Source organism: Diplotaxodon limnothrissa, linkage group LG5 (genome assembly GCF_057381915.1).
Source record: "Diplotaxodon limnothrissa isolate DT_005_m linkage group LG5, D_limnothrissa_male_GT1.1, whole genome shotgun sequence".
Taxonomy (NCBI): domain Eukaryota; kingdom Metazoa; phylum Chordata; class Actinopteri; order Cichliformes; family Cichlidae; genus Diplotaxodon; species Diplotaxodon limnothrissa.
Window position 1 is genome coordinate 6,638,314 of NC_140600.1, and position 16,752 is coordinate 6,655,065.

The 16,752-nt window shown below is 38.9% G+C and overlaps 1 non-coding gene across 1 annotated transcript; it reads right to left on the bottom strand.

Moving 5' to 3' along the window:
* Positions 1 to 1,526: 1,526 nt before the first annotated feature.
* trnal-uag (transfer RNA leucine (anticodon UAG)) lies at positions 1,527 to 1,609 on the bottom strand. The gene has a single exon. It is a non-coding gene; the product is annotated as a tRNA-Leu (tRNA).
* Positions 1,610 to 16,752: the final 15,143 nt, after the last annotated feature.

Sequence of the window (16,752 nt, forward strand, 5' to 3'; positions counted from 1 at the left end):
GGCATGAGTACAACCCAAACAACTCAGCAGGCAGCTTCTTTTTTAAAAGTGATTTAGAAATTGGGCTAGTACCTCTGGGACTCTCAAGAGTTTATATGCTGTGTTAAAGATTCTCTTTCTTCTATTTCATTGATTATCTACATTGACCGGCCGACATCAAAGGTTAATTTAAGGTTGATTCCAATCAAGCAACCCATATGGAAAAGAAATATTAAAAACTTATATGATTTACTCATGAAAGTGGCCACTTTCTCATTGCTTTCATATATTGTTTTAGTAAGTATCCAAAACATACAAGTTTCATTTATATAATTTTTCAAGGGATCTTATATCTGTTTTCACTCTTGTATGCTTTTCATACAAGTTTCACACAAGACAGATACAAACTTTATAAGATTTATATATATCTTTTCCATATGGGAAAACACAGTGCTGCACATAAACAAATGTGATAGCGTTAAATGCATTTATCATCCCTCGATGAAAGGAGGTTTCATAATTAACATATTTATATCAGACAGACAAAGACAAACAAAATTTTAAATACATTTCATGGATTCATTAAACTGTCAACGATGGGCAGGTGATTTCAGAGAAAACAGTGTTAAGTAAAATCACACCCATCTCATTCAACTCTTTAAAGGAAAACCGTGGTGATGTTTAGTTAGTGAGAGGAAGGCTACCTGGTTGCAGGGTTTAATTCAAACTTTTGTGACTTAATGTAATTTATTCTGAACAAACACGTGAATAATTGGATGAGTGCAGCTTTAAATCTGTTACTGTGTGGCAAACATTTACACAGTGATTAGAATGAATTCATCAGCATACATTCCTTATTTGGCAAACACTTATGGAGACACTTTCGGCCCAACAAAGTGACACACAAAGCTCATTGTTATGAAACAATTGGTTTGTCCTCACAAAAGATACAAATTTATAAAATGAGGAGATACCTTTTTTCCTTTTTATTACACATCCTAAAGTTGTGGCTAAGTTACAGACTGTCTCTGTGCTGACACGGGAAGATGTAACCAGTCAGCTAGGCCTCTCAATTCACTGACCTGGACCTCTCTGCCTTTTTTATGCTGTTGGTGCCTTTTGGAGCATTTTTAATGGAATTCTCTGACAGTACGGCTTGCTCTCTGTTACACACTGTCCGAGTACATACTGTGCAGTGCAACCTCATAGTTTATATGGATGCAGCAAGACTCTACCCTCCAACCTAATCACTAATTCTGGCTCCAAAAAAAGAGAAAAAAGTTCACATACTCGATATATACTAAAAGTTCAAAGACTTCAAAAACTCTGTGTGACGTTCCTGTCTCATCTTTTCTTTACAATCAGTATAAAATAGTGCATAAGCCCATTGCAGGGAACATTGCCTGTATAAATTACAATACACTTGCAAATGTGTTTTCTTTTGCATGCTTAAATTGAGTATCCTGAGGACTAAGTTACAACTGATGATGAGACAAGCTTTATTAATCCCAAGGGGAAATTGAGTTAACATAGCAGCAGAAATTTCCTGTCAGGAGTGGGATTTGAACCCACGCCTCCAGAGGAGACTGCAGCCTAAACACAGCGCCTTTGACCACTCAGCCATTCTGACACTTGATGATGGCCTGTAGCACCTAGCTCCGAGTCCTAATTCTACACCAGTGTTTTACAGAGATTATTTGCTTTGTCCTCTGATTGCCAAGATTCATCACTGACACTGACTTCACAGTGTTAACCATGCACAGTAAATGCAAAGCACATCATGAATGTTGATGTGCAGAAATCTGCTTGCTCATCAGTGCTCCTTCCATTCATGTAGTCCTGCAGTAGTTCCAGTACATCCATTGTGCAATATAACACAAGTGTTACTGCAGTCTTTAAAGTTCTGATACATATGACTGTTTCAAAGATTGCCAAAATGATCGCTATAACCAGTAATGTCACTGGTTGTAATTGGTGATATAATATATTCACAGTATTTGAACTGAATCATATTAATGATCTGTTCTGTAATGTTATTGTGGACTTCATAAACCAATGATGATCATTTCAGTTTTTGCCTCAAAATCCAGGGAAAGGGTTAGTGACGCACCACTAATCTTTAAGATATGATGTGAAAACTGATATGTGAGCACAGGCGTCTTTGTGATTCCTCAGATTTCATTTTAAAAGCCTGGCTTCAGTACAGCACTTCGCCATACACATTATGTCACCAGGTCTCCTAAATATTTACACACATGGGTCAGAGTTTCTGAATAAAAGACATGACCTAATGCCAAGGTTCAGTTTGCAGAGCCCCTTCATTGCATGAGATGTGGTGCATGGCTCTTTCAGTTGTGTCACATGGGTCCCTGACTTTTCAGTACAAGGAAAATTCAACAGATTCTTTTCTCTTTTCAGTATTAACACTATGACCTGTTCACATATGACACGGAATCCAGGTGACTATGTGGAGTGTTACGTTTACTTACCTGTATTTCATTTCAATTTCTATATGTATGTTTATTTTGTTAGTCTGTGTGTACTTTATGTATAATATATGACCTGTTTACAGAGCTACACAATTAAATCGTGAATATATGCATATTAAATGATGTTTGGGAAAAATGGTGCATAGACAATATATTGTCAAACTCACTGTCTGCACTGACAATCACTGGAAGCTTTTCATGTTACTCAACAGTCGTGACACCAGACGAATTCATATTTACCATTGAGTAAACAATATTATTATTAACTCCATTTTGACACAGTGATTTTTGCTTAGATGTGTTAAGTTATCATTAACGTATCTATCTGCTGTGTTTATTCAGTCCTTTTTAAATTGTAAGGCATAATTCATACACCTTTCTCTTCTTATTATTATTACAGAAATTATTTGGTGTCAGTTATTAATCTGAATGTGCTTGGAACCAAGTAAATATGGAATCAACTTTCCATTCTTTCCACCTAACTGCTATTATCTGCTATGGCAGGTAAAGCAGCTCAGCCCCTTAGTTATCCCTGCATATCAAAACATTTTGGTCAGTTTCTGTTCCAATATAAGAGCATACCAGTGCACAAAATAAGGTCCATGAAAACACGGATGAGTTAGTTTTGGTGTGGGAGAACTCGACTGGCCTGTACAGAGTCCTGACTTCAAGACCTAGATAGAACACCTTTGGATTGAAGTAGAGCAGATACTGCGAGCTAGGTCTTCTTTTCCAATGTCATTGTCTGACCTCACGAATGAGCATTTGGAAGAATGGTCAAAAATTAAAATGAATGGTGAACTTCTTCTTTTCTTTTCTTTTTTTTTGCCTGTCCCGTTTGGCTCTTTTGCCATCAGAATTGTTGTCTAAAGGCGAAGAAAGATGCCCAACGGATTTACTTTACCAAATTGACCATCCCAGCCTTGCCGTAATGGTCCATTTGATTCACCTTTTATTGTTTATTTTATTTTCACTTACTGAATACGGGACAGACTTGACTGGGGGAAAGAAGGGGAGAAAGAAAGAGGGAAAGAGAAACAGCTGAGAAGAGTGACGGGGGAGAAGGGCAAAAGACAAAAACCAACAGAATGAGCAGAAAAAAAGAAGAAGAAAAAAAATGCATATATCAATCACCTGGATCGCCTGCTGAGAAAGAAAAAAGAAAACAAGCAGAAGAGAACAAGAGTAATAGAATAAACAACATCACAATGATATATGGGAATATGACAGTAAATACTAAATATTAAACATTATTGTGCAGCACATAAGATCAACAGAACACAGTGTGCTTTGAGGTAGGAGCCAAAAAGGGTGTAGTTTGTGGGTGTGATCACCCGTGTGTACACCTGTGAGCATGGATGTGCTTGTTTTTTTGTTTTTTTTTAAAAGGTTCCTTCATGTAATAATCTGCTAGAGGGTGTGGGGGGGCCACAGCCCCGTCCTCCAGGGCATGAAGCAGGTATGGAGGAGATCAAAACTCCAGACATCCAGAGGCCCCCAGAACACAAGAGACCAAGGAAGACCAACAGAGGGGCAGCAGACCAACAGAGGGTGAACTTCTAATGGTTAGTGAAATCTCATTGTGTAGCTTTAAGCTAAACTTTTTCTTGTTGCCATCTTTGTATTTAGAGTTGAAAAATGAAACAAACATTGAAATTGACAAAATTGCTGCTCATCTCATTGCCGCTCATTCCAAAATTGAGTTAATCCCTATAGACCGAATAGCCATATATACAGTAGTCATACATAGGATTGTTTTGGGTAGTTTCCCCCCAACTCATAAAAACTCTGAATGGGGTGTATTTTTTTAATTCATACACCTAGATAGTAATTGAATAAGAGATGTTGCTTTGTTGTTTGACAGGTGTCCCAATACAGGTAGCTGGCATCTGCTAGGCCTCATCCACTATTAGTCATTAATCTGGACCTGCTCACTGTGTGTACTGCTGGATCATTCTACTTTTCATGAGCAGTATTTTCCATGAGCATCTTACTAATACTATGGCTCATGGTGTGGTACAAATATCCCAGAATTAATTTCAATTCAGTTGTATTTATGTTACACCAAATTACAACAACAGCCACCTCAAGGTACAACTAGAACAAATATGTTGATTAGTTTGTCCTTGTGTTGCATCCAGAGTTTTTGAGACTAGTGCACCTGGCCTATGAACCACCTTGAAGTTAACGGGCTGCAAAGCCAGATACCACTTGGTGATCCAGGCGTTGGTACCCTCTGCGCATGGTCTGAGCAGAGGGTGAATGAGTTTCCCAGGAGGTAATACAGGACGGAGTCGACTGCCCACTGGATATCCAGGCACTCCTTTTCGATCATGCAGTATTTTCCTTTTTGGTCTGTCAGCTGATGTTGAGGACCGGGCGGTGGACCCCTTACCTGCTGGGACAAAATGGCCCCCAGCCCTCTGTTCGAGGCATCTGTCTGCAGAGTAAAAGCGAGGGAGAAGTTAGGTGTGTGGAGCAGTGGCTCCCATTTGCACAAATGCCGCCTGGCACTGCTCCATCCACTGGACCAGATCTGGGGGAAACCTTTTGGGTGAGATCAGTCAAGTGGCTAGTCAGCTCCGCAAAGCCAGGAACAAACCGGCGGTAGTACCCAGCCAGCCCCAGGAACTGTCTCACCTCCTTTTTGGTGAACACATCTGTAACGCAACAACATCTACCCTCTGGGCCTGTGTGAGATGGTTATCACAATGGAGGGAGGTGGGAATGGTGGAATTTAGCAACTCCAGCCCCAACTCATCTCTCTCCCCAACCAGGCTCACCAGAGAAGCATTTTCAGTTTCTCTCCATGCTTTAAGAAGTTTGAGGTGATATATCTGTAAGGCTCCTGCCCTGTCCGACCGTACCACCTCATAGTCAATATCACCCATCCGCCGTTTGACCAGGAAGGGTCCTTGCCGCTTGGCGAGTAACACTAAGTTGATAGGCGGGAGTAATAAAAGCACTTTGTTTCCTGGCGAAACCTGCCTGAGTCTAGCCCCTCTGTTGTACAGGCGCTGTTGCCGTTCCCGGGCCTGGAGCAAATTTTCCTGTGACAACCTCCCCATTGTGTGCAGCTTTGCTCTCAGATCCAGGACGTATCTCACTTTTAGCTGGGGTTGGACCTTACCCCTAGTTTTCTTTAATCAGTTCCAACACCCCCGTGATTTTCAGTAATTCACTTCAAGCACCTCCCGAGTGATCCGAATTGCGTTCATCCTTTTGAATGAACTTACGAATCATGGGCTTTAAAGTCTTATTCAGCTGCTCCACCAACCGATCAGTCTGAGTGTTGTAGATGCTGGGCCGAACAGATTTAATGCCCAAAGATTTGTACAGCATTTTACTGTGCGAGATATGAATGATGTTCTGTAGTTGGTCAGTATCTCTTTCGGGAATCTGATTTGAGAGATGACCCGAAACAGCACCTGCGCCACACTCTTTGCAAAAATGGTGCGCAGTGAGACTGCTTTGGGATTTGGCTTTATATAATCCACCAGAACTAACACAAAGCCATGTCCATGTGCACTCCAGTCCATGCTAATATGCTTAAATGGGATCTCCATTAACGGTAATGGGCGCAGCTTAACCAGGTAAACCAGCTGACATTCCGGGCACAATGCGCACCATCAGGGAACAACTGGGTGTGTTCCTTCTCTGTGCGAGTGTCACGACTCACTCGGTAAAGCCAGTCATGAATTAATTCAAAATGCGGGTAGGTCAGCGCTGCTTCAGGGCGCATCAAGTCATCATAAATTTTTATCATTCTGTCAAAGGCTGAGCGTAGGCTGTCGTCACGAGATGCCCAAGTGGAAAATCTTCTGAATCACTGAGAGATGGCAACACCACTTTTTCTACTAAACAAAACTAATACTTACACTAAAATATCCTTTAGTTAACCAAATTGAAGATACTGGCAGCCATAACAGATCCATATAATTTATAGTTTCAAAAATACAACATGATAGCCAAAATGCTAATGCTCATGTATGTATGATCTCCAAACCAATGGGTAATATTATGGGGGCTATATCTACCTTTTATCTGGCTAAGGATGTTTGTCCCTGAAGTGTATCCTGCCTTTTTGACTCTAATGGGAACAACATTTACAAAATGAACATCACCATTAACATCATCAGACAAAGTGTTTGCTAAGGTCAGAGAACAAGGGTAATCTTCCTTCTCTGAGACTTCTGCACTCAACTGACACCAGTTCAACTGCTTATTAACGATATCTAAAGAAAGCTCATCTAAATACATGTAAACAAACTTACTAGCATTTTTTGTAGAACCCCGAACCACTGAATATGATCTTTAAAAACAATTGTCAGCACAGAAATGTAATATTTCCATGTTGATGCAAAGACCTGTTTTAGGCTCTTTAACACTGAACTAAGAGCATCTCATTCTTCTTTTCTCTATTAACTAGCGCTGGGCGATATGGCCCAAAATTCATATCTCGATATTCTTTAGCTGGATGGCGATACACGGTTTATATCTCGATATTTTGTTAAAGCCATAAAGTAAGAACAAAAAGAGAGTTCTTACTCTCACTGTGTCCCAGATGTCACACAGGCTCTTTTATTAACATACAGCACAGATGTACATGAAAAAATTAGTCAGAAATAAATTATCAGCATTTATTAAATAATAATTATCCATAAATAAAATAAAGCAATGTTGTTTTTGTATATAACAAAACACTCACAATTGTGCAGTCAAAATGTAAACTAAACGCTGAGCATAATAACAAAGGCAGATTTTGCAGCTGCTCTGTTCCCAAGTTCTACTGCGTGACTGACAGCCTGGAGTTTGAAATCCGCTTCCTAACTGTGTCTCTTACAGGTGCCATTTGTTGTCCTTATACGCACACAATACGGTAATATTATGTTGAAGCACAGTATGCATGTCTTGCGAGGCTCCTGTCTACGCCAGTCATAATGCTCCGACAATCCATCAAGTGGTGCGGCTTCGTAGCTTAGCAAAGTCGTACTAAAACATTTTTGACAAATTGCTGAGCGCCGTGGACCACATAAAATCGGTTCGCGGTCAGTAAGCACAACCAGAATTCCTACATAAGGCACATCGTCGATTTTTGAGAAAATGAAAGGATTTTAGTGTACGATTATAATCCGAAAAATACGGTATATTTTTTTTGAGTTTTGTAAGTTGATTTGTTTTGGGGCAGGAAGCTGGGAGACTTCGCGGTCTCGGATACAGCACACAGTTTCACACACTCTTCATTTTGCACTTCATGCCGCTGTTGTAAACTGTGAAAATACTAGTAGTGCTAGCTGCACGGCGTTAACGAGCTAACCGCAAAGCTAACGCGTTGACGCCGTGCAGTCCCACAAATGGGGCGATCCACGGTAACTCGTTAACGGAGATTTGCCGCGTTAATACAGTTACGACGTTAATGATGTTTTAACGAGAGTAACGCTGCAGCACTAAAATAGTAATCTCAAAATGGTTTCTTTTTATCAACCAGCTCCTCTTTGATAGCTGCCGTGTCCATCTTGTCTTTGCCTGCAGGTGAAGCAATAGGGGAGTTATGTTCAGTGAAGGAGAGAGGCGAGGCAGAGTAACGTTGCGTAGAGACAAAAGTGGATGAAAGAGAGGCAAACTTGCGGTTCCACAAGTGTAATTATAATGTAACTGTCACATCTCATATCTCGTATAAAAATATATCGATATATTTAAAAACTCGATATATTGCCCAGCCCTACTGTATCTCAAGTAGAACAGTGACAAATTAATCCAGCTGGTGATGAAACCTTTCTCCCAGTCAAATAAACTACTGTGTAATAGTGGAGGTGATGTTCTGTTTAGAGCTCACAGTGGGGAATAAAAACTAAACCAGTTATAAAGTGAACTGTTGAGGCAGTCTCCAATGAGAGCTTCTTTCAGTGTTTTCCTGATGAAATATATAGAGGGAATTACAGCAGTGAGTTATGAACATGCATTGTTCCAAGGTTATTCACAAAGACTTCATTACAACTCTGCAGAGATTTACATAGATTTGAGAGTGTGTTAATGAATTTTTATTGTTGTACTTCTTTAACGACAGAAGCAAACTTGACAATAAACGCTTAAATCCGTGTATATTGTTTTCTGCTGGCAACGTGGACCTGCTGTGAGGCGATAAGAAATGGCAAAACCACTTGCTGTCATGATCGGCTTTGCGCTGTGATCGCAACCAACATGACGGGGGGGACGCATGGACACAAGTGCTCTGAGGGTTTGTGACTACAGATACAGAGTGCTATAACTGCCACTCAAGAAAAGTCAGTCAGGGGACAGCAGAGATTGTTGTCAGTGATATGTGGGAATAAGCATCATCACGAAGACAGGGTAGCATCTGATAATTGGGCGTGGGACTCAATGGCAACAAAGCAACATGGCCTTAGTAATGAGATTAATGATGTTGTGTTAGGTCTCGTTTCACTAAGGAGAGGATTATCTCCGAGCAGCCCTCCTAAGGTGAAGGAAAGGACAATTACTCTGAAACAGATTCACCAGACCATTCCCTTTCTGGCTGTAAACAAAATAATGTTTCAAAGCTGGGTCAGGGCTCATTCCCACAGACAAAAAAGCTATTTAGTCAAAAGCTCCTCCAATCAGTATAATAGAGAAGACAGTAGCTTTTAGCTTGAGTATTGCAGGGTGATCTTCAGGGCTCTGTCAAGTTGCAAGTTCTCAAAAACCTCATGGTGATTATAAATATACTCCCTGTATATGACCAAGCAGAGCACATAATGATGGTTTGCTTTAACACGGGTGTTTTCTAAATGAATTTTCCTGAACACTGCCCTCACTGAAATAAGGAAAGTCATCCATTAAAGATAATTTTTGGACAGTATGAGGGTCTTGCTTAAATGATGCAGCACTTCTCCACACAATCTCTATCTGAAAGCTTACAATGCCAGAAATGTTTGTGAAGATGGAAAGAATGGAAGAAGTTTGATGTAAGCACCAAACTGTTCTTTCCAAATTACAAATATGCCGTTGCCTGGTCCGGCTTCTGCCTGTGCTACGCCTGGTCCGGCTTCTGCCTGTGCTACGCCTGGTCCGGCTTCTGCTTCTGCTACGCCTGGTCCGGCCTCTGCTTCTGCTACGCCTGGTCCGGCCTCTGCTTCGGCTACGCCTGGTCCGGCCACAACAACAGTTGTGAGGATTTCAAACAAGTTTGAAATCCTCACAACTGTCGTGAGGGCGTCAGCTTCTCACACTGCGCACACGCAAACATATAAATGTCGGTGAAAAAGATTGATTGATTGATTGATTGATTGGTAATTTATTTCAACATGTGAACAATATACAAGTACATTTAGAAAAGAAATAAGAGAGAAAAAAAAATACTATACAAATTACATACAAAAAAACATTCTGATTAATTTACATGTTGAAAGGGAGTGGGAAGAAGTATACACTTATTTAATCCCACCCCTGTCCCATAAATTATCAGTGAATATTTAGTCAGCTTCCTTACTGATATAATTTGTAATAAAAATAGTGAACAGATTTCTGATATACTATATACTATAATATCACATCATGAATTTTTTGTTTGTTTTTAAATAGAGACATTCACTTAATTTAAATATTTAAATATTTTCCTTTTCTTTATAGATCGAGAAGATCATATTTTTATAACTCTTTTTGAACAGTTTTATGTTTGGACATTGCTTTAATTCCATATTCAGTTTGTTCCATAGTTTCACTCCTTGAACAGAAACACAAAAGCCTTTTCTTGTAGTACGTACCTTCATTGTTTTGAAGTTACAAAAACCCCTTAAATTATAACTTCCTTCTTTCAAAAAAAACATACTCTGAATATTACCTGGCACGGCAGATGGAGAGATGGAGCAGCACGGCAGTGCAGCGTGTGATCTGGACACAAGCGATGGAGGCACAACTTGTAGAACTTTGGAAAGCTCATCCGAGCCTTTTCGATGTGGCCTCACAAAATTATCACGACCACAACAACCGTGAAAATAGTTGGATTTACATCGCTGCTCAATCACAGCTGCCTGATCAATGTTTTTCATTAGCAATTTAGCAAAGTTGATGGTGGTGGTGTGTCTGTGTGAGTGAAAGACAGAGAGAGAGAGTGACAGATTTTCTGTTATAACCTTCATTTTATGGACGCACAGTTTGAGCACTCGGGTCGCATCAGGCCGTATACTGTGAGACCCTGCATCGTGACCTATGAACTTCTAACCCCTGCGTGTCAATCGTACAGTTTGAGCAGGAGCTGAATTGCGTGACTGAAAAAATCGCACAGTGTAAGCCCAGCATTAGTAGTGATGGGATTTCCAGCTCTTTTTAGAGAACCGGCTGTCCAAAACACATTTCTAGCGTTAACTGAACTTCCAAAACGGAGCTACCTAGAGCACTTAAATTACACAATTGAAAGCATGAAAGCATATGTGTATTGTTTATGTATTTATACACAAGCACTCACATATATTCAAATAATTCCAAAAAATGTTCATTTACCTGTTACTACCACACACCAAATCCGGTTGGTACTTCCTGGCTTGTGTAGCCACTAGGTAACAAAAGCTCAACACTGCTCCTAGCATTTTGGAGCACTTCTGTTGTCTTTTGTACGTGTTTTGGAGTTTTTACGTGTTTTGGAGTTTGTACATGCTTGGGGGTTTGTATGTGCTGTAAATATACTTTAAATATACATTAAATATATTTTTATTTATTCACTCCACATAAAATGTAATAAATAAATCATATAATACAAAAACCTACTATTTACATTTCAACTTTTAACTATTTAAATTTTCAGCTTTTTCCTTTTAAACAAATTTAAAGTGAAACAACACAAAACACTGCAAACCACAACACAATTAAATATAAATTAATATATGAAAACAAAAAAAACATGCACATTCTCTGTCATATGGACCTGCATGAATAAACTTTCTGAATCCTTTAGCATCTGCAACTGAAAATAGTTGTGGATGATTACTATACCTTTCTAATGTGACGTTGTTGTCCCTGGCTCTCTTTCTCTCTCTCTCTCCCTCCCGCTCTGTTCCTGTGCTACTGCGAGTGTAACTATCGCCCCTCCCCCCTCTTCCCAGTGCAAAGCACATGTCCCGTGCAGAGTGAAGCAGAAAAAAAGTGCGAGAGAGGGTGAGAGAAAGAAAAAAAAACCACGGCTCACGTCGCTCACTTCAAAGAGTCGGCTGTAAGAGCCGTTTTGTTCGCGACCGACACATCACTACTGCTTAGAACGCCTTTGTACAAAGGCTAGTCTTGTTTTTCATTAGGATATGTATTATCAACACATGCACCACTGCCAGTGTTGGGGAGTAACGGAATACAAACCCAAACAAAACACACATTAAGAGGCTCTAATGTCTGTGTCTCAATCTCTCGGCCCATGTCACCTCTACTTGCGGCCCGCAATATGACGTGAAGAAATATTTGAAAAAATTATTCACAAAAATTATTTAATATGAAGGCAATAGGCATCAGCCTAAAGAATGCTGCAGGGAGAATGGACTGTCATACCAGTTAAGTGTCTGTGAGCGAGGGAGGGAGAAAAAGGAGAGTGGAAAAGTACGAGTTGTCACCGTGCAGAAACGGGAAATGGAAGCATGCAAATATAATAATAACCTGCAGCCAAGAAGAGTGCCTGATGAGCCCAGTTGTAAGTAAGCTGTTAAGACTCGACTGTACACTGTGTTCGTGTTTTTCTCCGAAACAATAAGTTCCTTTGGAGCAGCCTTTCAACGCCTCTCTCTGTCTCTGCTAGCAAAGTTGACCCAGACAACAAAGTAAAGCTAGTTTTCAGCTACGAGTCCGACACGAACCCGACGTATTAGCCAGAGGTCCCTTTACTACGGTTCGGAGCTGCGGACCTGTTTTATATACGCGCGGAATAGTTTTCTATAGAAGATCGCTGCGAAAAGTGCAGCCTTACCTAATGTCCACCTACTGTTACTCATTTTATATTAAGATCTAGTTGCTATTGGTATGGTATTGAGTAACGTAACGGAATATGTTACAAAATACATTTGGGGCATGTATTCTGTAATCTGTAGTGGAATACATTTTAAAAGTAACCTTCCCAAAACTGACCACTGCAAGGATGCTGTGTCTACAGATAAACCTGAATATTATGCAACACTAATAAGGTCTGGTGAAAGGAATACTTGGACTTTTTTCTCTACTATAAACAATATTTTTTGACAACTTGACAAATTTTTAATAGTAATATGCCAACAGCTGAGTCTTCTAGGTAATATATTGAATGATCCCCCTTCTCTTCTTTCTAGCTTAAACTCCTGATTGTTGAGGAAATATTGGAATTTATTAAGAAATGTAAACTTTCCACTTGTTATTTTAACCCACTTCCCACTCATGTGGTTAAATCCAGTTTGTCCTCTCAGTTTCTTGCCTTTTACTGGCATTAACACAGATTAGGGAAAACCTAATCACTGGCTTTGTTCCTTTACCCCTCAAAACAGCTGTGATAATTCCAGTTCTTTAGAAACCAAGTGCAGACGCTTTCAGTGAAAATAATTATGGTCCTAGTGCTAGTTTACTTTTGCTTTCAAAAATGTATGAAAAAGTGTTGCTATGCAGATTTACCTCACTCACCTTAATAATACTTAATTTCAGTATGGTTTTCAGAGACAGCCCTGGTCAAAATCACACGTGGTCTACTGATGTAAGCAGACTCTGCACTCCTAACTATACTTCCTTTGACATAATCGCTGATGATATTTTCTTGAAGAGACTAGAATCTATTGTTCCATTGGTACTTTACATGCCTGGTTTAAAACATGCCTCTCAGATCACAGTCGTTATGTACAATTAAAATATATCACATGTGTGCTAATTTTCTCACATTAGTAACAAAACATAATAATAATATTATATTTTCAGTTGTGTAGTTTTAGTTGGTAATGCACATCCTTTACAGTTAACAATAATGGTATTCTTGTAAATGCTCAAATCAAAACATATCATATTAAACCTTTTGAATATTATAATTTGGTTCTATCTGCTCTCTGTCTCTTCTCTCTCCGTCTTTAAAGCCATGGTAAATGGACTGGTTCTTATACAGCACTTTTTTACTCTACCTGAGCACTCAAAGCACTCTATACAGCTTACCTCATTCATTTATTCATACAAGCACTTTTTCTATGCTTTTTCTATTGAAGTGCTTTATATCTAACATTTACACACAGTCATAATCCGATGGCTGCATCAAAGAGCAGCTTGGGGTTAGCATCTTACCCAAGGATATCTGACGTGCAGACTGGACAGGGATAGAAACACCAACCTTCTGATTCATAGATGACCTACTCTACCTCCTGAGCTATAACCACCCCATGAGGTTATGATTTGACATGGAATTTGCTGGTGTCATTGTGGGCTATTGATGCTCAGTCCATCTCATGATACACTGAGCATTTCTTCTTCACCCACCTCTTTTCAGTCTCTGTGTATAACTCTATTTATACACCACTATTGCATTTAATCATTGGTAATTATTAAACCCAAGCTCTCTGTCACCCACAGTGTCCCTCTGGTCCTGTCTCCCTCCGCTCTCTTCTCTTTCTGCTTACCGGTAAGCGTTCATAATAGATGACTGGCTCTCCCTTCGCCTGGTTCTGCCAGAGTTTTCTTCCTGTCAAAAGGGAGTTTTTTTTTCTTCCCACCGTCACTGCTCATATTCAGTCATCTGATTGTTTGGGTTTTCTCACTGTTAATGTACGGCATTTTCTTTGCAGTTATATAGTGCCTTGATGTGACTGTTAATGTGAATTATAGCAATAAAAAATGTTTCAAATATATATACTCACATACATTTAGTATATTTCACACAAATCTTACGTAAAAAGAGATGCTGTGTTTAACTTAGTCACAGATACATTTAAAAATAACATCTAATTGTTTTCATTTTCATGGTGCAAATTGGCTGCTCTTTAGCCATCTGTTGGATGGGATGCTGTCACATAGATATTTTAGTTTAAGGATATTTTTTATTTCTCAATAGAAATCTACTAAAACCAGTCATGTTTTCAACTGCAGTTACAAAATTATTTTTCAGAGGTCTTTAATACTAGCAAAGCAGGTAGAAATTCAACTAGCAGCTTTGCTAATCTAAAAGATCCCAGATCAGCTGCCTGACAGTGATGTAATCAATCACAGTTGCATAACAAAATAATCAGTGCCAGCAGGAAAGTCCCTCAGCTCATGCAGTCAAGCATATAATAACTAGAAAGTGATAACTGCTCATCACACTTCATGTTCTGGACTCATTTGACTAAAACAACAAATGTGAAAAAACACCAACAGCTCTGATGAAGCTTAAGTTGCGCATACATTCATGACTCAAGCTAGTGCAGCAACAATTAAAAACAGTAAAAACCATTGTGTTAAAAACAGTCGCAACATCATTGTTGCAGTCACACACAGACAAACGTTCCTTTATTGTGTATTTATGGACAGTTTGCACATTAATGATTTATCATTAGCAACAAGAATGATTCATTGACTGTAATAAAACCTCTCTGATTTGTATTATTTGGAAAACAAATGAGCATGAATAAATAATGAAAGGTGAATAAATTCGGTTGTTATCATTTTTTTCTTCCTTCCAGTGACTGAACTTGCTGTATACATTATAAATCAAGTCATCTAGCAAAAACATATCCTAACTTTATAAAATATGGGTTTTCAGTCCAGTATCTTCAAAAGCATCCTAAAGGAAAAATAAACCAGTAGTGAAATGCCACTATAATACATATTCATGAAATATCATGAGGTTCTTCTAATAAAAACTGACATCAACCATCTAGAGGAAAAACCTACCAAGGTGCACAAGAAAAGACATTCTCCTGATGGCTCGGGGGGAGGGGGGTATAAATTAGGACTGATTATGTACTTTTTCATAGTGTCTCGAAATAAACATTCTACTTACATGTTCTTCTTAACCTTTCCCTCAAACACTGAGGTAAATAGTGTGATCACATTTGATCAGAAGTAACACTTTATTTTACAGTTTGCGTAGCTTATGTGTATTATATCCCATTATTGAAAGACAGAACGCTGGGATACAGATTTATCGCACTGAATAGTGTCAGTGCTCAATCCCAGGAGTAAGTTTCACTGAACTAAACACGCTTTGTAGCATTTTGTTCATGAACTGCCAAAATAGTATGAGGGCTTCCAGTTGTAACACACCCAGTAAAATATTATTCAGAAGATACAGAATTTGCAATTTTCACCCTAATATTTAATTTCAATTGCAAGCTATAGTAACTTATTACTGGAATACTAGTTAAGGGATTATTTAAGTACAAAATATAAAAATGTACAATATGCTTAGTAATTTTCATTGTCATTTATGGGGAACTTTGAGATCGACCTGATCAGGACTACAAACATTTGTTGTGTGTAATGGTGGTAACAACATGGAATAGATTTAGCTAACATTGGGTGCTCAGTATTTGGGACACTGACACCCATATTCAGTAAACAGGTGTTCTCTTATGTGAAAACGGAAATCGGCAAATATATAAATTTGTGCTACATTTATTTCACAAATGCATGTAACTTATTTTGCATTTTGTAGATTTTTTTCTTGCTAACAGATAAATATCTGCTTAGCACTCTCCTTCATTAAACATAGCTTAACAGCTCTGTGAACTGGCAATAAAAAACAAATTTATTTTTTAAAAATGAAAAGGAACAATGTCTCTATAGTGTAGTGGTTTAAATGTTTACCTAAAAAGCAAAAGTTCACTGGTCCCGGGAGGATGCTCTTTAGGTTTTTTTCAGAAAGTGTATCTGGTATAAAACCTCTGCCAAATCAAACATGGAAATCTCCACTATGGTAATCACGCGTGAATAAGGAAGCAGCCTAAAATAGTTTTACCGTGTAAGATTTAATGGTGAGGTAGCACATTGCAGCTGACTCCTTTGCTGTCCTACAGATGAAAGCCTCACTTCAATGCAAAAAGCCAGAGTTAGGTTTATCCATTCATGGCCTTGTAACTTGGCAGGCCATGTGAAAGATAACCCTTCCACCTATATAAATAAGAAGTGGTCTAAAACTGACACGTTTTTTAAAATAACTGCTGTATTATAAAGTTGTAACCTCTGGGAAATTAAATTTGAAGTCACTGTGAAGTCGGAAAAAATTGGATCGCTCTAATATCTCAGGAAGAACGTTGAATTCCCAGCTTTAGGACAGCTAAAAGTAAATTTACAGCCTGGTGCTTTTATGACAGCTTCTCCTGTCATAATG